Here is a 25,018-nt window from a genome sequence, read left to right as displayed (position 1 = left end):
TTTGAACTGACTAATCATGAGTTCAGTTTATGGGGACACATTTATTAGTTGACAAATTTGGATATAGATTGATATAACTATGGGATCTCTAATAATAGATGGAATAAGACATGATACTGGTATATGGCAGGCATGTTTTGGCTCTTTTTTAGGTCTGATATGATAGAATTCAGTTGCAGTTATAGATGACACAATAGTGAGGAGTAGTATCCGTTTATTTGCTACATTGATTGTGTTCACACATGATTGTAGTAGAATGAATTTGCCAGATTGGAGGTTTGTGTGGATTACGGTCGTATTGACTTTCGTTGGATTAAATATGGTAACGAATATGTCCGGTAGTTCGTTGTTTGTTTGCATATTTGTAGACTCGTAACTATGGTGGCATGGAATATGGGTGGTTTAAGCGTAACGATTGTTCCGTTAGTCCGCTTTCTTTTTCCATGTTTGTAGACTCGTAACTCACCTCGGAAGCGTTTTTAACTTCCGGGTTAGTTTGACACGCTGTGCGTACTCGCAACACGGCGGTCTTACTGTTCTGAACGTCGGCTTTTGATTCCCGTCGGAGGCACTCAGGTACAATATCTATGAAGACAGGGCAGCACCATTATTTATGTTTTGTCACTTGACATGAGCACTAACGTTACGACAATTGTTCACCTAGATATGCCCTGGAGTTATTGAACTCACGCATTGTATATATTCACTACATTGCGTGTTTCAGTGCCGATTACTGACAAACAATCGCCTGTTTGAGCCAGGTGAGCAATTTAGCGAGGGCAATGATTTTTAGCATATTAATTTATGTATAACTTGAGGAATAATTTTCATGATGTATTATTTTGCATTTAGATTCGCATTGGATTAGGTCACATACAAAGTCGTGATGGAAAATTGGAAGTAGTAGGACTTGTAAATAAGGTATCATATGATTAATTACTTCCATTGGATAATAACATGTTTTGATGAATTACATGCAGTCAGCATATTGAGATTAGTTTTTGTTGTTTCGATTAGTGGGAACAAATTATCAGAGTCAAGTGGTGAGTATTCGTAAAAAAAGATAAGTTCAGTTATAGTATTTCTTGGACCTTAATCTATGCCACCAATATTCTTATAGGAATTTGGATTACTTTAGTGCAGTATATATAAAAATAAATTTAAAAAAAGTTTTTTTAGGGCACATATACATTGGTGCAGCGAATGTCACGGGAAGGTTTCTTGCGTAGTACTTAAAGGTTTACACTGGTTGGTTTATTTCACGTTGCTTGAGTATTGCATGATGTCAGCACAAGGTATACTTAGGTTATTTGGGGATGGGGGTTCCCCATCGCTGTTTTCCTTCACCCTTTATCACGTTTTCGCACGTCTACCAGAGCCATTTCATGTTCATATTTCCTTAGGGGAGTTTGAGGATCTTTTGATTTTTCAAATTGGAGCATTTTGGTTCATACGAGTGTTTGTAGCTTTTTAATAAATCTGTTTAAGTGCACAGGTTTAATTTATCTAATACGTCTTTTCAGCCCTGAAGAAGTCGTTTGGGACAAGAGACAACACTGTCCTGAGACGAAACACGTGTTGGCGGGCTCGAATTCTTAAATGAATTGTGGCGTGAATTGCATGAAAAATTTGTATTACAATGAATAAATTGTTATAAATATTGTGTATTACAATGAATGAATTGTTATAAATTGACTTGAATTATAAAATTTGTTGGACAAGTTACACTGTGTGTCCAAAGTGATTTTGGAAATTGTAATCATACCGAAGTGTAATTTTCAAGAGCAACAATTAATGTTTTTTGACTTTTTTGGCTAAATCTCAACTTTCCGAATTGTTTTTTTCTGTGGGGAAGTGATTTTTATTCAGATTACAATCCATTTAATTGTTACATGAGGGGTACCGCACTTTGATGTGTTTAGGTTGTAGGTTCTCTTTGGAACCTTTTGGAGGGTCGGGTGATTACCCTCGTGCAGGTTCCTTCTTACTTTGAGATCTTTGGTCCTTTTGAATCCTGAGCGCCTTGGTAATCCTAGTTATTTCACCCCAAAGTTAGTATCCTCAGCCACAACATCTCCGGGACCAGTGGTGCCTGTAGTCACTGGAATCTGGAGTGCACCGGCCACCAGGGCAGCCAGTGTGGCACGATGCCACAGCACAGACAGTCCCCCACCTGTCAAGCATCAGATGTTGGCCAGTGCCCGGCAGGAGAGGGGGAAGTCTCCAGCCACCAAAGCCGCTCCCAGGGGCACAGGTGGGAGTGTGGAGTCAGCTGCGACACCTTCAAAGGTGGGGAAGGGGCACAAGAAACTCAGCAAGTCTGGGAAGAGCAGCACGGCGGAGAAGACTGCCATCATCCCCGCTTCCCAGGAGGCCACCGCCACCAGCCCTGTTGCCCAGGAGCCCACCGCCAGCACCAGCCCAGCTGCCCAGGAGGCCACTGCCAGCACCAGCCCAGCTGCCCGGGATGCCACCGCCAGCACCAGCCCAGGTGCCCAGGAGGCCACCGCCACCAGCCCTGCTGCCTAGGAGGCCACCGCCAGGAGCAGCCCTGCTGCCCAGGAGGCCACCGCCACCAGCCCTGCTGCCTAGGAGGCCACCGCCAGCACCAGCCCAGCTGCCCAGGAGGCCACCGCCAGCACCAGCCCATCTGCCCAGGAGGCCACAGCCGTCATCCCCGCTGGGACAGAGAGGACCGCCAGCACAAGCCCAGCTGGGACAGAGAGGAACGCCATCACAAGCCCCGCTGGGCCATAAATGACAGCCAGCACAAGCCCCGCTGGGACAGAGAGGACCACCAGCACAAGCCCCGCTGGGCCATGAAGGACCGCCAGCAGAAGCCCCGCTGGGACAGAGAGGACTGCCAGCACAAGCCCCGCTGGGCTAGAGAGGATTGCCAGCACAAGCCCTGCTGGGACCTGAAGGACCGCCAGCAGCTGAGTCACTGAAAAAGAGCCCACTGCTCCAAGCACCGCTGAACAGGGTACCGCCGTCTCAAGCACCGCTGAACAGGGCACCGCCGTCTCAAGCACCGCTGAACAGGACACCGCCGTATCAAGCACCGCTGGCCCATGAGCGCCAAGGGCACTGACACTACTGAGTCTGTCAAGGGCAGAATGAAGCACTCTGGGCACCATGCCCCCTCCAGAACTAGTGGAGAGGTCCATCCACTACCTCTGTCCTTAGCAGGATGAAACACTCTGGGCACCATGCCCCCTCCAGAACCAGTGGAAGGATCCATCCACTACCTCTGTCCTTAGCAGGATGAAGCACTCTGGGCACAAGGCCCCCTCCAGAACCAGTGGAGACTGTTATCCACTTGAGAGACTGTGGCTTTGCACTCCCCAGGATTGAACAGTGGGCAACCCACCCACTGTAGAGACTTGAGGGACTGTGGCTTTGCACTCCCCAGGATGGAACAGTGGGCAACCCACCCACTGTAGAGACTTGAGAGACTGTGGCTTTACACTCCCCAGTATTGAACAGTGGGCAACCAACCCACTGTAGAGACTTGAGAGACTGTGGCTTTGCACTCCCCAGGACTGAACAGTGGGCATGTGGCCCCCTCGTGGATTTGGCATCATGCACTCAAGCGGCTGAGGTGCCCCCCCATTTCCCTCCCCCTGAGGTGCCTGTTTTCTTGCTCTCCGATGCCCCTGCAGTGTTCTCTCCATCATCGTCTGGGATCTTGTGTGGGCCTCGTCCATACCGTGTGGGCCCAGTGTTCCACAGACTTAATTGGAGCACTGCCTGGACTACTATGCTTGGTGTATATTTTGTTAATGGTGTATATATATATGCTTTTGTCTACTTGATTTTATTATATTACAATGGTTACACTCATTTTCGATTGTCTTTACATTCTTCCAGGGGGGTTGGGGGGATGTAACTGTGATGTATCAATATGTATTAGTGTGTGTTGTGGTGGGTGGGGGTGAGGGTGTTGTGTGTTGCGTGTGTGTCCCCCTGTTTTTTCCCTCCCCCCTCCCCTGTGTCTCAGGTGCAGTACTCACCGTGGTCTTCGCCGCCGGCATTCGTGCTCCTGGTAGAGGAGCAGGATGACTATCACAGGGAGAATTTGGAGTTCCGGGTCCATGGTGTTCTAGTTCCTCGTGGGGTGTGTAGAGGTGAGCGTTTTCCCTTCGGAATCCTGTTTCCGCCGTATTTTTATCCGTGGTGAATCTGCCCCCGGAAAAGGTGGCGGATTGGTATGTTGTGATACTGTGGGTGATACATCGTTCTCCGCCTGTCTGTTGGCGGTGACCGCTGCGCTGTTTGTTTGTACCGCCGTGGCGGTCGAAGTGTTAAAGTGGCTGTCTTTGTTGGTGGTTTCCTCCACTGTCGTAATTGCAAACTTTTTACTGCCGGTTCCTGCAGTTGTTTATGCAGTTGATGGTAGTGAATTGGCAGGAGGCCCCGTTACTAAACAAACCTCACGATTGCAAATGATTTGCAAAGATGATGGGAATCCGAACCACTGTGAGATAATTTGCTTCGATATAATCCAAGCACCCCAATATGGTTTTATATTAGGAATGCCGTGGTTAATGTTACACAACCCATGCATAGACTAGCGCAACTAGGTTTTGCGTTTTTCTTCTTCTTCTTTTTAAAAAAAATGTCTTCAACCACCACGAGACAAAGAAGGAAATCTTCAACACTCCATTGCTACTGCAGTCGAGAAGGAAATTGATCTGCCACCACATTATTCAGAATATACCGACGTTTTCTGTGAAAAGAAAGCGAGCTCCTTACCACCTCACAGGCTGTACGACTGTCACATCGACCTTGTTCCCAGCGCCAATATACCAAATTGTAGAATCTATGCATTATCAGAGAACGAAAATCAAGTCCTACGAGAATACCTTGATCAATGCTTAGCCAACGAGCTAATTCATCCATCATGATCTCCAGCGGCTTCTCTGCTGTTTTTCGTACCCAAAGCTAATGGCGAATTGAGACCTTGTATTGACTTTAGAGCGATAAACAAGATCACTGTTAAAAATAAATATCCACTACCTCTCATTCCAGTCTTGTTAGACCAGGTAAAATCCACCGTTATTTGCACCAAACTTGACTTACGAGGTGCTTACCACCTAGTTCGAATTTGAGAGGGAGATGAGATGGAATACGACTTTTAAGACTCGTTATGGTCTCTTTGAATATCTAGTGATGCCGTTTGGTCTATGTAATGCCCCAGCAGCTTTCTAATATTTTCTAAACGATGTTCTGAGAGAATACCTAGACATGTTTGTCATCGTTTATATTGACGATATATTGATATATTCAAACTCTGAAGAAATACATGAAGAACATGTAAAAAAGGTAGTACAAACTCTACGAAACCATAATTTGTTTTGCAAATTAGGTAAATGTGCATTCCATACCAAAGAGATTGAATTTTTGCGAGTAATTTTAACACCTGATGGCATGCAAATGACTGAAATTAAAATTCAAGCTGTATCAGAATAGCCCACACCAAAATCAGTATGTTACATCCAAAGTTTTTTGGGTTTTGCAAATTTTTATTGACGCTTCATCCATCACTTCTCCCAAAAGGTCGCACCAATTACCAAATTGCTAAGGAAAAAGGCCGTCTTCAATTGGTTCCAAGAGACAGAGGAAGTATTTCACGACTTAAAAAAGGCCTTTACATCAGCTCCTATTCTAGCTCATCCCAATGTGTAGGAACCATTCATTGTGGAAGCCGATGCATCCAATGTCGCTGTCCAAATGTCACAGAGAAACTGGACAACTGCATCCCATAGCATATGTGTCAAGAAAACTGAATGAAGCAGAACAGAATTACACCATAGCAGAAAAAGAATTACTAACAATGCACAATGCTTTCAAAGAATGGAGACATTATCTATTGGGAGCAAAACACCGTAACTGTATACTCTGACCATAGAAACTTACAATTTATGAGCTCTGCCAGGCTACTAACTCCCAGGCAACTGAGATGGATGTTATTCTTTGCAGAATTTGATTTCATAGTGACTTTTAGACCAGGAGTAGATAATCGTAAGGCTGATGCATTGTCTAGACAAGATTTTTTGATCACACTTACTGAACAAAAACCCATGCCTATTATAACGCCTTCAAAAATTTTGTGTTTAATAGCAACCGAGAAGTTCTTTGATCTCATTTGTAATCATTTTCACTTCACCAAGTGGCAAGAGTGGTTAACACAAGACACCAAAAGGTCCATTCAACAAGGCCTACCTCTACACGAATCTTGAGTATTCCTGCCTACTGAGGAGTTAAGAGAGACAGCTTTTCATTGGTTGTATAGTCACCCTCTGGCAGGTCATCCAGGTCCTCAAAAAACACTAGAACTCATGAAAAGGTAATTTTGGTGGCCTACATTTGTTCATGACTTAAAGCAAATGCTACAATCATGTGAAGTATGTGCAAGATGCAAAAGCTAACATAGCATGCCTAAAGATCTATTGATACCTCTACCCGTTCCCAATCATCCATGGGAACAAATCTGGATTAGAAATCTTGCTAAAAGTTACCAACTGCAGCCCTGTAGTGCCCTTCTATGGTTGGTCAGCCTCTGGCAGCCTGGGCCAGGCTTTCCTAGGCTGAAACAAAAGAAGCATGGGAGGAGAGCTGCCTCAGAAGATAGTAGAACAGCCAAACTGGACTTCAAAGGAGGGAAGCACATTTGGGACCGCAACTGTACCTTGCCATTTCCTGTAGCCCCAGACAGACAGATGCCCCCTGATTAGATTGAGGGAAACATAGCTACACCAGTGGCTGCACTCAGACAGATTTAAACTCTAGGATTGAATGTTTGCTATCTTGGATTTCAAAGGAATATTGCTCCCTGGGATTGATTTTTGCCACACTTCCCAGTAAGTGGTCACTCAATAGGGTGGCATCCTGCATGTGATTGGACTGCAGCACACCCCGGCTTGCCACCCCAGGAGCAAGGATAAATATGGCAGAGCTGTCTCACACTTCAGATCCCTACTAGAAAAAGACAAGAAGAAGAAGGACTGCCCTGCTGGACCCTGGGCCTGCACCTGGACACTGCACTCAGAAGGACTGCACCATAAGCACACTTTGGGCTTCACTGTGAAAAGGACTTTGCCTTACTTCTACAACTTCAAGAAGGGACTTTATGTAAGTTACAGGTAGAAAGGAGTTGATCGGAGTCCCTGCATTAAGTCCTGCGAACGTAGCCCAGCTGAACAGTGGCCAATGGTCATTTAATGATTTGGACCTGGTGCATTCTGGGAGTTGAAGTCCTTAACCCCAAGGAGCAACTCAGAGCTTCTGGAACCTTGGTGTGAGTTGTGGACACTTGATGGACCTTAAAAGTACTTCTGGAAGAAGATCCAGAAGTTTGGAGAAGTTTGGAGCAACTTTGGAAAAGCTCCAGAAGTGGGCCAACCTGACGGCGAGAATCAAGCCGGCCAACGTCGATCGTGACATATCCTGACTTGCAGGTTCATCCTACTGAAAAGCTCTAGAGCCCCAGACTTGCAGGATGTGACCGAGGCTTGTGGAAAGGCAATCCGACAACATTGCATCAAAATCTGCTTGCTGAGGAGGGTCGTCTGACGTCATGGAAGAAATGCTTCAAAAAAGTTTTTAAGTCGGAAGATAAAAGTTTTACCAAGGCTTCCGATGCAGTATATCCGAGGAGGGCTCCATCGTGGTTGGCCTCAACATTTGACTTGGTCCCTGACAAAGGATTTAATTCCTAAATAGTTTCTAAGTCCAAACGTAAAAAACTTGACCAAGGCCTCCAAAGATGCATGTCTGATTGGGGTGCCAGCGAGGTCAACCTCAACTTTTGACTTAGTCACAGTTGGTGGGATATCTTTAATAATTTTTCTTAGTGTGAAGGTAATACTTTGACCGAGGCCTTCTGCTCAGTGAAGCCGAGCAGGGTTCCATCACAGTCTGCCCCAACTTTTGACTGTGCCCCCGTCAAGTGAGGCCAGATGTCCATATTGGCACTTTTGATTTCTAGGTGCTAGAAAACATTTAGGGGGTCATTACAACCCTGGCGGACGGTGTTAAAGCAGCGGTAATACCGCAAACAGGCCAGCAGAAAAAAAAGGGAATTATAACCGTGGCGGAAACCGCCAACATAGACAGCCACTTTAACACTCCGACCGCCACGGCGGTACAGACAAGCAGCGCGGCGGTCACCGCCAACAGACAGGCGGGAGACAAAGTACTGCCCACAGTATTACAACAGGCTAATCCGCCACCTTTTCCGGGGCGGATTCACCATGGATAAAAACACGGCGGAAACAGCAATTTCAATGGGAAAACGCTCACCTTAACACACTCCACGAGGAAGGAGGGCACCATGGAGCCAGAACTCCAAATATTCCCTGCAATAGTGTTCCTGCTCCTCTACGAACATCAGCAACGCCGGCGCCGAAGACAACGGTGAGTACTGCACCCACGACATAAGGGAGGGGGGAGGCAAAAGTCAGGGACACACACACGCAACACCCCCACCCCCACCCGACCCTTGCACACTACAACACACACACCACTGCATTTCCAAACATCACAGTAACAACCCCCAACGCCCCCAGGAGGAATGCAAAGACAAAAGGAAATGAGTTCAACCATTGTAATGTATCAAAATACAGTAAGCTAATATATACAGAAATATATACACATTCCAAAAATATACATCACGATTAGTAGTGCAGGTATGCACCATTCAATGTCCGTGGACCACTGGGCCCAAAATGCATGGGCGAGGCCCACACACGATACCTGTCCAGAAACTGAGAGAACACTGCCGGGGCATCAGATAGAAATACAACAGGCATCTCAGTGGGAAGGGAAGGGGGGGGCACCTCAGTCGGATGACAGCACCACGCCAGATCCACGACGGGGCTCCATGCCCATTGATGTATCCTGGGGAGTGCAAAGCCACAGTCTCACAAGTCTTTGCAGTGGGTGGGTTGCCCACTGTACCATCCTGGGGAGTGCAAAGCCACAGTCTCACAAGTCTTTGCAGTGGGTGGTTTGCCCACTGTACCATCCTGGGGAGTGCAAAGCCACAGTCTCACAAGTCTTTGCAGTGGGTGGTTTGCCCACTGTACCATCCTGGGGAGTGCAAAGCCACAGTCCCAAAAGTCTTTGCAGTGGGTGGGTTGCCCACTGTACCATCCTGGGGAGTGCAAAGCCACAGTCCCACAAGTCTTTGCAGTGGGTGGTTTGCCCACTGTACCATCCTGGGGAGTGCAAAACCACAGTCTCACAAGTCTTTGCAGTGGGTGGGTTGCCCACTGTACCATCCTGGGGAGTGCAGAGCCACTGACTCTCAAGTGGATAACAGTCTCCACTGGTTCTGGAGGGGGACTGGTGCCCAGAGTGCTTCCTCCTGTTAAGGACTGAGGTAGTGGATTCTGTACTCCACTGGTTCTGGAGGGAGACTGGTGCCCAGAGTGCATCACTCTCCCCCTGACGGTCCCAGTTCTGTCACTGCCCCTGCCGCACATGGGCTGGCGATGCTTGAGTTGGCGGTGCTTGCCCTGTTCAGCGGTGCTTGCCATGGCGGTCTTTGCCCTGTTCAGCGGTGCTTGACTTTGCAGTTTCTGACCTGTTCAGCTGTACTTGCCATGGCGGTCTTTGCCCTGTTCAACGGTTCTTGACTTTGCAGTTTCTGACCTGTTCAGCGGTGCTTGCCCTGTTCAGCGGTGCTTGCCATGGCGGTCTTTGCCCTGTTCAGCGGTGCTTGACTTTGCAGTTTCTGACCTGTTCAGCGGTGCTTGCCATGGCGGTCTTTGCCCTGTTCAGCGGTGCTTGCCATGGCGGTCTTTGCCCTGTTCAGCGGTGCTTGACTGTGCAGTTTCTGACCTGTGCAGCAGTGTGTGCCATGGCGGTCCCTTATTGCCCAGCGGGGCTGTGGCTGCCGGGGCCCTCCTGGGCACTGACTCTGGTGGTGGTCTCCTGACCAGTGACGATTGTGCTGCCCTCCTGGGCACTGACTCTGGTGGTGGTCTCCTGATTGTGCTGCCATCCTGGGCACTGACTCTGGCGGTGGTCTCCTGACCAGTGACGATGGGGCTGGCGGTGGCGTCCTGGGCAGCGGGGATGATGGCGGCCTTCTCCGCCGTGCTGCTCTTCCCAGACCTTGGCGCTTTCTTCTGCCCCTTCCCCACCTTGGGAGGAGTCACTGCTGACTCGACACTCCCCCCGGGACCCTTGTGAGCGGCTTTGCCGGCAGGAGTCTTCACCCTCTCCCGTCGGGCACTGTCCAACTTCTGGTGCTTCACAGGGGGGGGACTGGCTGTGCTTTGGCTCCGTGTCACACTGGCTGCCCTGGTGCCCGGTGCACTCCACATACCTCTAACAGGCACCACTGGTACTGGACTTTTTTTGGCTGAGGTGGTACTGCGGGACCTATGAATTAGAGGGGGGGGTTGGTGGGAAAGAGGTCAACGTTTCTCAGGAAAAGTTTCTGACGAACACTGGGACGGGTAGCTGGAGGGGGTCTGGGAGTGGAGGAAGAGGAGGTGGTTGTAGGAGGTGTAACTTTTGATGATTTGGGTGCAGGTGCATGTTCTGGAGGCTGTCGTGAGGTGGATGGATGTTGGGTGTATGTGTGCCCGCGTTTGTGTACTTTGGGAGGGGGCATCACAGACACACTGGGAGAGGACACAGGGGACGTGTAAATGGTAGTGGGGGTGGTGAGTGCAGGTGAGCGGGCTGTGGTGCTGGGTGTTCTGGTGTGAGTCCTAGTGGCTGTAGAGGTAGTGAATGCAGGTGAGAGTGTAGACAAGACTGGGAGGGAGGAGGGAGACGAGGAGGAGGGGTACACAGTGGAGGCAGTAGATGTTGCTGTGTCTGTATGTGGGTCATGCTTGCGTGAGTGCCTGTGGGATGTGTGGTGCCTATGTTTGCCTGAGCTGCCCTTGTGTGTTGAGGTGTGTGCGGGCTGGTCTGATGGTGTGCTTGGGATAGGCAGAGGTACAGGGGATTGGGTCTGGGTGGAGGAAGTTGGAGGGGGAAGGCTAGACACATGGACAAAGGCGGCCATCAGTGCTGAGGCCAGAGATTGCAGGGTTCGATGATGGGCAGCCTGACCAGAATGAATGCCCTCCAGGAATGCATTAGTGTGTTGCAACTCCCTTTCTACACCCTGGATGGCATTCACAATGGTAGACTGCCCAACAGTGAGTGACCTGAGGAGGTAAATGGCCTCCTCACTGAGGGCAGCAGAGGTGTCAGGGGCAGGGATGCAGCCCCCTCATGCTCCGGTGCCACTGTACCTCCGCCTGATGATGCTGATGCACAAAAGAACAGGGAGAGCACAAAAAGGGGGGGGAACAGACGAAAGACAGGTTGAGTGCATGGCTTACTGCTACCGTTGGTGGACAATACAGACACAGCAGCCCCCTGCACTATGCCGCGCTCTTGGACTCTACAGATGCAGTTACTGGGATATGGCCTACATGGCTATGGTGGACATCAGCACACATAGATGACACAGGGGCATGAATAGCTGTACTTGCAACTCTACAGAGGTGGGGTGGGGTGCCACATGGCCTGCCTTACGGAGGGGTCTTGCCTTCGGAACTCGCCCTGGCCTAGGAAAACCCACAGCCTCCTCCCCCACCCAGACACCTCCACTGCTTGCAAAGTCAGCAGAATGAGAGTGTATTCACCCCCTTGTGTCTGCTGTGATGCCCTCAAGCGCCCATTCAACTCAGGGTAGGCCACCGCCAGGATCTGGAACATCAGGACGGTCATGGTGCGACGGGCACCCCTCCCACGTTGGGAGGCCATCCCCAGCTGAGCCTCCGCCGTCTTCTTGCTCCAGCGGTGAATGTCCTCCCATCTTTTACGGCAGTGGGTGCTCCGTCTCTGGTGGACCCCCAGGGTCCGGACGTCCTTGGCGATGGCACGCCAAATATCCTTCTTCTGGTGGGCGCTGACCTACATGACATGTACAGGGGAAGAAGAGAAGTCATTACCAACCGCACCGTCGAAGTGAGTGGCCCACATCCCTGCCCTTACCATGTGGCACATGCATTCACACTCCTTCATGCTCGCAGAACTCTGCCCCCTTCCTTCTTACATCCAGCCCTCTCCACCCAGGCATAGCCCATACAACTTGCACCCTATGAACTCACCTGTTGGTCTGGAGGACCGTAGAGTAGCGTGTACTGGGGGAGGACCCCGTCCACGAGCTTCTCCAACTCCTGTGCAGAGAAGGCAGGGGCCCTTTCCCCAGACGCACGTGCCATTGTCTCTTCCAGACCGAGGTCACAGCAGCACTTGCAGTGTAGATCCTTTCCTGTCGAAGATCAGGTATCGAGTGGTTGAACAGATAGAAAATGGCGGTCACATCTGCGGTGGTGACGTCCGCGGCGGTGCGTATCATCACCGCCGGCGCACCTCGTCATTGGCTCCTGGGACCCATAGGGTCCAATGTTAACCAATGCAGCATTGCGCCGCGGTCTACGACCGTAAACCGCGACGGTGTACAACGCCAGCGCAGTTACCTCACATCCCATTGTCCCAGTTTAGAGGTCAGGCATCCGCCATTTCAGGGGCCCACATGGCTTCATTTTCAACTGCGTCACACATACCTAGACCTGGACTCAACACACATACAGACAACTTTTTGGAGTTTGTTTCGTGTTCTGTGTAGCTGTGGCTACATACCTCTGAATTGCTTGACTCTGTGGTCGCTGTTGTCCTTCCTAGGCACCGTCAGCTGGGACATGTGAGGATATGGCGGAATCCTCCGGTGTACCGACTGCTGGTGGACCTGTTGACAATGGAGGAGCGACATTTAATCATCACATACAGGTTTGAACGTGCCACAATCCAGGAACTGTGTACCCAGTTGGAGCCAGACCTTATGTCACCAATCCGCCATCCCACATGAATCCCCCCTCAAGTGCAGGTGCTATCAGTGCTCCATTTCCTAGCAAGTTGGTCATTTCAAACAACAGTGGCCATGGAATCAGGGATGTCCCAGCCTATGTTTTCCAACGTGTTGTCCAGAGTGTTGTCTGCCCTGCTAAAACACATGAGGAGATACATCGTTTTCCCTCAGGTGGAGGATTTGGCTACAGTTAAAGGTGACTTCTATGCCTTGGGACATATCCCTAACATCATAGGTGCCATTGATGGGACCCATGTAGCTCTGGTCCCCCCCCCACAGGAGTGAAAAGGTGTACAGGAACCAGAAGAGTTATCATTCCATGAATGTACAGATTGTATGTTCGGCAGACCAGTACATCTTGCAGGTAAATGCTATGTTCCCTGGCTCAGTGCATGATGCCTACATCCTGCGGAATAGCAGCATCCCTTATGTGTTGGGGAAACTCCAGAGGCACCGGGTGTGGCTATTAGGGGACTCTGGTTACCCCAACCTGTCATGGCTACTGACCCCAGTGAGGAATCCCAGGACCAGGGCAGATGAACGCTACAATGAGGCCCATGGGCGGACTAGGAGGGTGATCAAACGCACCTTCGGCCTTCTGAAGGCCAGATTCAGGTGCCTCCATATGACAGGTGGTTCCCTATTCTACTCACCAAGGAAGGTGTGCCAGATCATCATCGCCTGCTCTATGCTTCACAATCTTGCTTTGCGACGCCAGGTGCCTTTTCTGCAGGAGGATGGTCCAGATGACGGTGTTGTGGCAGATGTGGAGCCTGTGGACAGTGATGAGGAGGAAGCAGACGAAGAAGACATTGACAACAGGGACTCAGTCATACAGCAATCTTTCCAGTGACACACAGGTGAGAACACTTTCTTTACTAATACATTTACTTTCACAGTTCTACCTCTATCCTGTCTGTCGATTACAAGCACTATTTGGTAACTGAGTTGTACATCTCCGTTACGGTTTTCACAGGTGTGTTTACCAACGTGTGTCATCTGCTTGGATCCTTCATGGACTTGTGATGTGTGACATAGGTATGTTGACATTACATTTTCGAATGGATTTTGTCATTGTCATAGCTAATACACATTTTCAAAATCACAGACTGACTCCTGATTGTTTTGTGGCTCAAGGGTGTTTATTGAAGTACTAATTATTGGAGGGGGTGGTAAAATGGTGATGGGTGATGGTGGAGGAATGGCAGAGTCCAGTCTATAAGTCTCACAGGTGCACTGTCCATATGGGCATAGGAAGTGGTGCTGGGGCAGTTCAATATGGACAGGGTTACAAAATGGGACAGTGGGATGACAATCAGGGTGGTCTCATTTCTTGGCGGGGGTCTTGCCATCGTGCTCTGTCCTGTTCCTGGATCTCAGGGACCGCTTGCAGGGTGGTCCTCCGTCTGCAGGGGGTGGGGTGCTGGTGTGGTGGTCCTGTGGCGGGGTGTCCTGTCCACTAGCGCCGGCGGAGGTGGTGGGCAGTTCATCGTCCAGGCTAGTGTCAGGGGCCCCTTGGAGTGCCACGGTGTCCCTCATGGTGTTCTGTATGTCCTTCAGCACCCCTATGATGGTGCCCAGGGGGGAGCTGATGGTTCTGAGTTTCTCCCTGAAGCCCAAATACTGTTCCTCCTGCAGGCGCTGGGTCTCCTGAAACTTGGCCAGGACCGTAGCCATCGTCTCATGGGAGTGGTGGTATGCTCCCATGATGGAGGAGAGGGCCTCGTGGAGAGTGGGTTCCCTTGGCCTGTCCGCCCCCTGTCGTACAGCAGCCCTCCCAGTTCCCCTGTGTTCCTGGGCCTCCATCCCCTGGACCGTGTGCCCACTACCACTGATGTTAGGTAGTGGTCCTACAGGGGTATAAAAGCATGATTATTGCATTTTTGTGTGTCATGGTGTGCAATGGGTGGGTGAGCGTGTACCCCAGTGCTAGCATTCCTGTGTGGGGGCTTGTGTGATGATGGTTAGGGGTTGTTATGGGTATGTGCAGTGGGCATGCTTTAGTGATGGGTGTCCATGCTTTGTCGTGTCATGCAGGGCTTGGTGTTGGGATGTGTGGTTTGTGTTATTAGTACATTAGGGAGGAGTTGGAGTGTTAGGGGAGGGGATGAGGGTGGGGGTGTGTGATAGCATGCAGGTAGGGTGGGGGATATGATAGTTAAGATTTGACTTACCAGTGTCCATTCCTCCACCGACTCCTCCGAGGCCCTCAGGATGCATAATGGTCAAGACTTGCTCCTCCCATGTTGTTAGTTGTGGGGGAGGAGGTGGGGGTCCGCCACCAGTCCGCTGAACCGCGATGTTGTGCCTGGAGACCACGGAATGCACCTTCCCCCATAGGTCGTTCCACCTCTTCCTGATGTCCTCCCGATTTCTTGGGTGCTGTCCCACTGCGTTGACCCTGTCGACTATTCTTCGCCATAGCCCCATTTTCCTAGCTATAGAGGTGTGCTGCACCTGTGATCCAAATAGCTGTGGCTCGACCCGTACGATTTCCTCCACCATGACCCTGAGCTCCTCCTCCGAAAACCTAGGGTGTCTTTGGCGTGCCATGGGGTGGTGTAGGTGATGTGTGGGGTGGTGTATGTGGCGATGAGTGTGGTGATGTGTAGTGGTGTGTGGTGTTTTGTGCGTGGATGTTGTGTGGGTGATGGTGCTGTGTGCCTCTGTGTGGTGGGGTTGTCTATTGCTGTGCTCTCTCTGTCGCCTTCGTCTCTAATTTATGGTTGTAGGGGTTTGTGGGTGATGTGGGTGTGTTTTATATTGCAATGGGTATGTAGGAGTGGTGTTTGTATGTGTCTCAGGTGTGTGTATTTTGAATTGTCCAATGTGGCGGTGTTTTGGAGATGTGTGTGTATTTTGAGCGCGGCGGTGTGTACCGCCAATGGAATACCGCGGCGTGGATTCGTGGGTCGTAATAGCATGGGCGTGTTTCTATTGGCGTGACGGTGGAGGATTTGTTTTCGCCAGTTTATCACTGACCTTTGGTGTGGCGGACTTGTGTGGGTGTCTGAATTTCGACGGATTCCGAGATGTGTCATAATAGCTGTGACGGATTTCCGCGCCGCAGCGGTGTATCAGCGGTGTATCAGCGGTCTTCTGCACAGCGGTAAGCGGCTTTTACCGCCAATGTTGTAATGACCCCAAAATCTTTAAAAATTCATATCTTCGGTTCCCTTTATTGGATTTTTGTTGTTTTTATGTCATTTTAGAGAACAAAATTGTAATCTATTTTTATGAATTGGTGTGGGATTTTCATTGTGTTTTGTGTTTTACTTATTTACTGTTTTGTTGATATCAAATGCTTTACACAAATGTCTCCTAAATTAATCCTAACTGCTCGTGGCCAAGCTACCAAGGATTGAGCGAGAATTTATTTACTGAGACGTTGACTGGACCAAGTGGGAGTTTGTGGATTATTTCTAAGTGTAGGTACCTACCTGCCCTCACCAATAATCCACTTTCCAACTGTAACTAAAACTCGTGCCCTAACGTAACTATAACTTGCACCCTGTCCATGCACAGTCTTGTCATCAATGATGTAATTTCAATGTTGCCATCAGGTTATAAAAGATGTAATAGATCATGTCATGAGTGATGTAATACATGGGGTAATTAGTAGTGCATGGGGAGTGCACGAATTATAGTTACTTGAGATAACTAGTGAATTTCAGTGGATTTGTATGTTTAAAACAGTATGCATTAATTGACATTTTGACTATAACTTCCCGTTAAACATTGTTTTTTTCATTGCATTTCTAATGGTTTTTTTAATGGAAAGTAAGATATTATTACCATACCTAATTATAATGTAATTGCAACCTTTGAATTTATCAGTAAATTTCTATGTTTTTTTATGTAAAAACAATATTTATTATGATATTTGAAGCCAACTAAATGCCTCACACAGTCTTTGGCCATTGGTGACATGGGGTTGGTCCTAAGGGTATGAACAGGCTAGGTGAGGGAGGGAGAGTGCATGACCCTTTCTACTTTTAAAAAATTGGCTAAGTGATGGGGTCACCGGGGCCCAAGAATGGCTCAGGGAGAAATTGCACCACCCACCCCCTTTTAAAATATTGGGCACTGGGAACCAGGGCCCTTTAGTGGCTCAGGGAAGGAGCTGCAATTATCCTTACTTTATTTGTTACTCACCCCGAGGGCTGGGGCTACCAGGAATAGTTGAAGCGAGGGAGCAATGTGCTCCCTATCCTTTTAATAATATGTCCGCCTTCTGTAGATCATGTTCTAGGGGATGTAATCACCTCAGGGAGTAGGCCCCATACATGTCCTCTCCCCAAATTATAAACATATTGACCACCGGGTGTTAGCCAACCTGCTGGTCATTTGAAGAAAAAAAATGTGTTTTTTTTTCTCATCAAGAACCTGCAGGAGTACTGTTGGATCACAGAAAAAAGAAACATATTTTAAACTTTTGGTCCCTGGAGGCATGCAGGGCTAGGTTGCTGAGTATGCCTACCCAGCTCCCTGATATTGCTTTTTTAAAATAGATTTTCAGTTCAAGGGACTGAGGGCATCATTACAAGTGTAGCTGTTTGGCGACGGTCGGACCGCTGCACTCCATGTGGTCTGGCAGCCACATTACAACCTTGGCGTGCGGACCCACCAGTGGACTACTGTCCTCGCCAGGAACATTGTTCCCGACGGAATGACGGTGGTCTCTCAGCCACGCAGTGCTGAACTCATAGCCACTGTGCTGATTAAACTCAGTTTTATGCCAGCCTTTCCATGGTAAGGACCAGAGCAGGGCCCCCCTGCCCAGCACCATCAGAATGTGTACTATCTGCTTTCCAGACAGTGCGTATTCTGATTGTGCTGATGTGCTACGGTATTGGCCTTAGTTCCCTTGTCTTACCTCCAAATTCATATTGAGGCCCTAAACCTCTGAAGCATAATTTTCTTTCAAGGAGGGACCAGCCACCCAGAGCGCCCTCTCTTCCGGGACCCTCACTCTAAGTAGTGTGAATTAACCCAGGTAAAAAAGACCTGTAAACCAATCAGAATGCTCTATTTTTTTTTTAGAGTGAGCTCTCACGACTCTTTGGAGAATCCCTCAAACTCCACCATCCAGAAATACTATATTTTTGTACCTGAATTTCTAAAAAAAACTACTGAATAGATTTACACCAAGATCCAAGTTCTTCCCAAAGTTGGTGTAATTTGGTAAACCAGTTTGGGTTGTAGCTCTTTTAAAAAAGGCTAATAAAAATGCATGAGTAGTTTTCTTTTGGGACCCTTTCTTCTCGTCCCCCACTTCACAAATCACCCTGAAAGTTTTCACGAAGGAGCTGAGGTGCACAAACATTTGCGTTCAAAGATTTGTGAAGATTCATTAAACAACACCAAAGTTACTAACAAAGCAATAAAATTTATTTCTATACAAACGCAAACCTAACTAGAACTTTATGCACAGATAAAACAATATTATTCCAGTTTCAGTCAGCATTTGTAATGCCAGCATTTCCTTGGAGTGCCAATATGGCATCAATATTAGGGCCTCTTTTTGTCCTCTTGAAACCGGTGAATTGAAATCTGAGAACAGGGTGGTTAAAAAAGGAACAGAGTAGGATGATCATTCAGACCTGTTTTAACCAAAAGGACTAGGGGCTAATAGTAAACAGCTCACGTCTTCATGTGGTGAAGGTTTAATTACCTATTCACATGCGTTAAAAACGCACCACATGACCCACAGCACTTGACATGGAATCACAAAGAAAGATGCTCAGTATCAGAAACATTTCTCAGGTAGGATGCAGAAATTCAAGAAGCCAAATAGGATTCTCCTGGGCTCAAACCTTTCATGAAAATGTCACTACAAGGTCTTCCTGCTTTAATACTCTACAGGGTGCAATGAATTCAACAACTGAGTATGACTGCAACCATGTTTTGCTGTGTATGCACTACTGAAATATTTTCAGTCAGAAGGGCTCTATTTAAGCCCATTTGACCTTGTAGTTATAGTTTAGAGGTTTTATCTGGCAATGTATACATACCATATTCCTGCCATAAATATTATCATGTGTAGTGTTCTGTTAGCACTTCCCAGTATAGAATAAACATGGTGAATAGCTCAGTATGGTTTGTGTGTATGGCATGCTTGAATGAGTGAAATTACCAAAGACAAATATGCAAACAACCAGTTTATTGATTTTAGATACAGTGACCTAATTGGAGTTAGCCTAAGGATCTAAGGTTTGGTCCTGATAAAAGCCAATTGACTAATCAGGCAGAGTTGTATGCTTGAAACTTGCAGACCGCCAGATGTTGATGTTTACTGATTAGTCATGTAATATCACCTTTTGCTTTAAATCTTGTCTGGCATTATTGAAATACTTACAGTTGTAGATCCTTCCTCAGAGACAAATAAGAGCTCCCTTGGTTATCAACATTAAGCATGCTCATATACAGAAGTGGGCGAGGACTCTATGATGAAGCATGTAACTAAGAAACGTAGAGGGTGAGATTTTTTTTAAAACAAAAAGGATACACTTCTAGGCTAAGTTAAGGGACTATAAACATTGGTTAAAATGTGTTCCTGTATCTTATTGATTTTCTTAGATTTACAGATGGGTAGCATACTGAACCAATTAAATTAAAATATTGTAACTTTCCTATTGTGATTAAGGATAGGCAAATGTTGCGCCTACACAATATTGAGTAGGATGTAACCAAAAATCACAAAGCTTCAAACCTTATTGAAGGCATCAGCAGTAGCGGGAACGCACCTTACATGCTTCTTCAAGAGTTAAAAACCACACTCAATGACGTTTCATTTCCTGATGCTGCCCTGTTGTTTACAAAGGCTATATAATCAATAATTCTCACGAGGATGTTTTTAGGCCATGATTAGGGGGGATGTCCAGAGTCACATACAAGGAATGCACACATGATTACATTTTTAATTTTGGTGCTCCACACATGGAACACATTTAAAGATGCTAGGAGGTAATGTATACACCTAGTAGCTTTAGGCCATATGTACGAACACTTTTTCCCAGAGACACAATGGGTAAAAACCTTTGCTACATCTGGCCCTTTGTCCTTAGTGGGTGACATGTATAAGGAATGTAAGATATCAACTGGTTGCTTAGAATCGTGCCATGTGTGATGCATCTTCTAAATGTTGGACAAAAGTGTGTAAAGCTTAAGTCTGTATCACAGACAGACAGAACATTTATTGTATGCTCCATCTTGCAATTGCAGAAAACTTGATTCTTAGACAATGTAGCAAACAGCAGTCTGTGTTAGCCATTATAAGGTCATTTCCTTTATGGCCTTCACAACCTGTGAGTCTGATGACAACATGATGTCCTGCTTCACGACATTGAGAAGGGGCTTTTTTTTTTGTCTCTCAGAAAAAAGAAGGCTATATTATCTGTTGTGCAAAGGCCCTTATTTGCTGAGTGAAGCAGTTATGAAAAAGAGCAGCTTTGCAAGCAACATAATGGGGAGCTGGCTGTGTGCCATTGTTTGGCTGCGGATCATTACTAATGACGAACAGGATGTTCTTCATGCTCACTATAAATAGGGGATATTTTGTCAGGATGTGAGACATGCCATAATTGATGTATCCTAATCATTTGTACCTATTACCTTATCCTCTGACTATGGTCTGGGTTTATTTCCACTTCTGTGATGTACTGCTTGCTCCTCTTTCTGCAGCAGCAAGACTTATTTGATCCTCAACAATATTTGGTACAGTGCAATGTAGTGGCTGATCAGTGGTGTGTACATGACGGTGAGTTGTGTGTTTCTGATATTTGAATTTACACACCTGTGTAGTTCATTCAACCTAGTTGTATGTTTGTTCTATGTATGTGTTCCTCAGTATAGTCATTATGAGGTTTTCATTTATTTAATGTGTTGATGTTGCTGATCTTTCTACTGCATGTCATAGTGTCAGCACTTGAGCACAGTGTTTGTAATATTATTATTCTTTAATAGTTTGTTGTATTCTGGTAGTTTTGGTTGTATTTATATATGTGTATGTTGCATGTTATAAGTATGTTTATCTGTTTATATTTTTTATGGTTTGGTTGCTCATTTTGTTCAATGTGTTTTGTGATCTTTTGTGGCTTTCAAACATACTTGTTGCTTAACCCCTTGCACGCAATGGACGTAACCATTACGTCCATATACCGGCCCTTGGGGGAAGTGCTAGCGCTCCCCCCGTGGGCCGCCCCCCAACACCTACCAGGTCAGGGCTAGAAGGGGAATCGCTTCCACTTCCACCCGACCCCCCCAGTGACGTCTGATGACGTCAGCACGCAAAAGGTTGCTGACCTCATCAGAGGTCACCTCCCATCGCACTGGAAGTATGCTTCCAGCGCGATTGTGGAAGAGAAATGCGTAGCATTTTTCTTCCGCTCGGGAGGAGGGGGCCAGCAGAGACATGAAAGGAAAGGAAAGGCCTTTCCTTTCCTTTCCTTTCCTTTCATGTCTCTGCAAGCATTAGCAGAAATGCCCACTAGACACCAGGGAATTTTCATTTTTTTTTTGGTAATGGACATGAGGGGAGCGGCCCCTTGGGCAAGGGACGCTCCCCAGGGGGCAAATAATTTTCAGGCCATTTCTGCCCTCCTTGAGGCAGATCTGCCTAATATAATTCGGCCGATCTGCCCCCGGGGGGGCAGAAAACCCCCTAGAAACAAGGGATTTTGTTTTTTCTTTAATGTTTAGGGAGCGACCCCTTCATCAAGGGTCGCTCCCTGGGGGGCCAAATTGTTTCTAGGCCATTTCTGCACCCCCTGGGGACAGATTGGCCTAATATAATTAGGCTGATCTGTCCCGGGGGGGTCAGAAACCACTAGACACCAGGGATTTTTTTTTTTATTATTAACATAAGGGGAGAGGCCCCTTGGGCATGGGCCGCTCCCAAGGGGGGGCAAATAATTTTTAGGCCATTTCTGCCCCCCGGGGGCAGATCGGCCTAATATAGTTAGGCGGAACTGCCCCCGGGGGGGATCAGAAAACCCCATAGACACCAGGGATTGGTGTGTGTGTATGTGTGTGTTTTGTTTGGGGGGGCTGCCCCTTGGGCAAGGGTCGCTCACCATGGGTGCACATTACTGTTGGCCATATCTGTCCCTATTTTTGGAAGGCCCATCTGCCCCAAGGCGGGCAGAAAGCCCACCAGAGACCAGGGAAGATTTTGTTTCAAAATAAGAGCATGGGGCTATGGTCATACCCCACCCCAAATAAATGGGGCCAAAGTTCTTCTGATCACCAGTGGGCATATGGGGCAATTACCCCGATCCACACCCGGGGGGAGAGAAAGTCTATTAGATTGCACGGAATAAAAAAAAAATAGTGGGGTGGGGGCACAAACCAGTATGGGCCTGGTTGTTCCCCCACCCCAACTGAAAGAGGGTTAATAGTCTTTCAGCTATCCCACGCACAATAAAATATTTTATCCCATTGCAAGCAAGAAGACATTTGATTATTTTGGGTTTTGGCTTTACATTTGGGCCATGAGAGCTTGGTAGCTCTCAAAATCGTCCAACTTGGAATGGTGAGGGGTGCACTTTTTTGAATTTTGGACGCTGCCAGGTAGAAAAATCCACAAGACCCAGACACATCTGAAAACTAAACATCTGGTTGATTCCAGGGTGGTGTGCTTCAGATGCACCCCACACCATGTTCTTACCCACAATGCCCTGCAAACCTTCAACTTTGCTGAAAATCACACATTTTTCCCACATTTTTGTGATGGAACTGTAGCCGTGGGTCAGGTGATAATTAGGACACGGTTGCTTGGGTGGTTGAGAAAACAATGATTTATTGAACTGTGTTAAAGAGTTTTGCTTTGTTCCAAATTATAGGGGTGGTGTGTTCCTCCTCATGGACTCTCTCTTTTCTCTCTTTCCCAGGTTCCCTTTTGACCGGCGAAGAGGCTCCTCTCAGACTCCCAGTCGCACCGGAAAAGAGGAATGGAAAGTCGGTGTTGTATAGCTATACCAGTTGTAGTAAGAGTAGATAAGAGGGAGAGAGCGAGACAGAGAGAGAGAGAGAGAGAGAGAGAGAGATCCCAGGGACGTGTGTAGAGTTGTGCAAATAGCAGATGTGTGAATAATCACCTGTTAGTGCTCTTGTAGAATAGGGTTCTGTCTAAAAAACTCTTATGGGTGACTAAGCTAGCTGTGCCATGAGGTTAAGTTCCTTTTCACTTAAATCCGGCTCCTCTCCTTTCTGTCCCCTCTCCCCGCACTGTCCCCTCCGTCTCCCCTCCTGCCGTCCCTTTTTTTAGAAAAACTGTCCTTTAGGAAGGACCGTACCTTTGTGAGCCACGTCCCTCCTGGGACGTGGCGGAGATCGCGCGCTGCAGCTCTTGTTGGTCGTCTATCTTCAGGGAAACCACGCTGTTCCCGGTCCCACTCTCCTTTTCTGCGTCTTCTCCTCCCCATTCCTCGGTGTCGGCGTCTTTTCCTTCCTTCGCGCCGCGCGCAGAGTCTGTCCTCTTTTGTAGTTCTTTCAGGAACCCGGACATCCGGGTTCCCTGATTGGTTTCCGGCATCCGCGTTGCCCCAGCAACCGGGTGGGCCATCGTCACTGCCACAGGAGCGGAACACAGTTACTGATTCTGCGGCGTCCTGAGCCGCGTTATCAGATAACCGGCTACAGGAACCTTCCAGGATCTGCAGGAATCCACAAAATTCCTACCACCCAACATTGTCCCATCTATACGGATAAAAATTCTGCTGCACTTGTCAGCCTAAAAATGTTTTTTTTTAAACAGCCCTTTTTTGACCCGCTTTGGTTCCCCCTCAATTTTGACATGTTTTTGGCTCTTCCCTGTCACAGGCACTTGGCCCACCTACACAAGTGATGTATTACTGGGAGACTGAGGGGAACGATGGGTGGTAGGAAATTGGTCCCGGTGCAGTGATCCCACACAGAAATGTGGGAAAAAGGTGATTTTTTTAGCTAAATTTGAGGTTTGCTGAGAATTCTTGGTAAGAAATAATTGGGGGATCAACGCACTTCACACCTTCCTGGACTCCCTCGAGTGTCTAGTTTTCAGAAATGTCTGAGTTTGGTATGTTTCCCTAGATTGCTGCTGAGCCCAGGAGCAAAAATGCAGGTTACCCCCCAAAAAACAGGTAGTTTTGTATTTGATCATTTTGATGTGTCCAGATAGTGTTTTGGGGCATTTCCTGTCGCGGGCACTAGGCTTACCCACACAAGTGAGGTATCATTTTTATCGGGACACTTGGGGGAACGCTGTGTTGCAAGAAATTTGTGGCTCCTCTCAGATTCCAGAGCTTTCTGTCACCGAAATGTGAGGAGAAAGTGTTTTGGTAGCCAGTTTTGAGGTTTGCAAAGGATTCTGGTTAACATAACCTGGTGAGAGCTCCACAAGTCACCCCATCGTGGATTCCCCTAGGTGTCTAGTTTTAAAAAATGCACTGGTTTGGTAGGTTTCCCTAGGTGCCGGCTGAGCTAGAGGAAAGAAATCTACAGCTAGGGACTTGGGGGAACGCTGGGTGGAAGGAAATTTGTGGCTCCTCTCAGATGTTTTCTATCACCGAAATGTGGGGAGAAAGTGTTTTTTTAACCAAAGTTTGAGGTTTTTAAAGAATTCTGGGTAACAAAAACTGGGGAGAGCCCCACAAGTCACCCCATCATGGATTCCTCTAGGTGTCTAGTTTTTAAAAATGTGCAGGTTTGCTAAGTTTCCTTAGGTGCCGGCTGAGCTAGAAGCCAAAATTACAGCTAGGCACTTTGCAAAAAAGATTTCAATGTAAAAATGTGATGCGTCCATTTTGCGTTTCCTGTCGCTAGCATCAGGCCTACCCATGCAAGTGAGGTACCATTTTTATCAGGAGACTTGGGGGAACACAGAATAGTAAAACAAGTGTTATTGCCCCTTGTCGTTCTCTTCATTTTTTCCTTCCAAATGTAAGACAGTGTGTAAAATAGAAGTGTAATTGAGAAATGCCCTGTAATTCACATGCTAGTATGGGCACCCCGGAATTCAGAGATGTGCAAATAACCACTGCTTCTCAACACCTTATCTTATGCCCATTTTGGAAATACAAAGGTTTTCTTGTTACCCATTTTTCACTCTTTATATTTCAGCAAATGAATTGCTGGATACCCAGTATAGAATGA

This window comes from Pleurodeles waltl, chromosome 6, assembly GCF_031143425.1.
Source record: "Pleurodeles waltl isolate 20211129_DDA chromosome 6, aPleWal1.hap1.20221129, whole genome shotgun sequence".
Taxonomy (NCBI): Eukaryota; Metazoa; Chordata; class Amphibia; order Caudata; family Salamandridae; genus Pleurodeles; species Pleurodeles waltl.
This window is presented reverse-complemented; position numbering follows the sequence as displayed.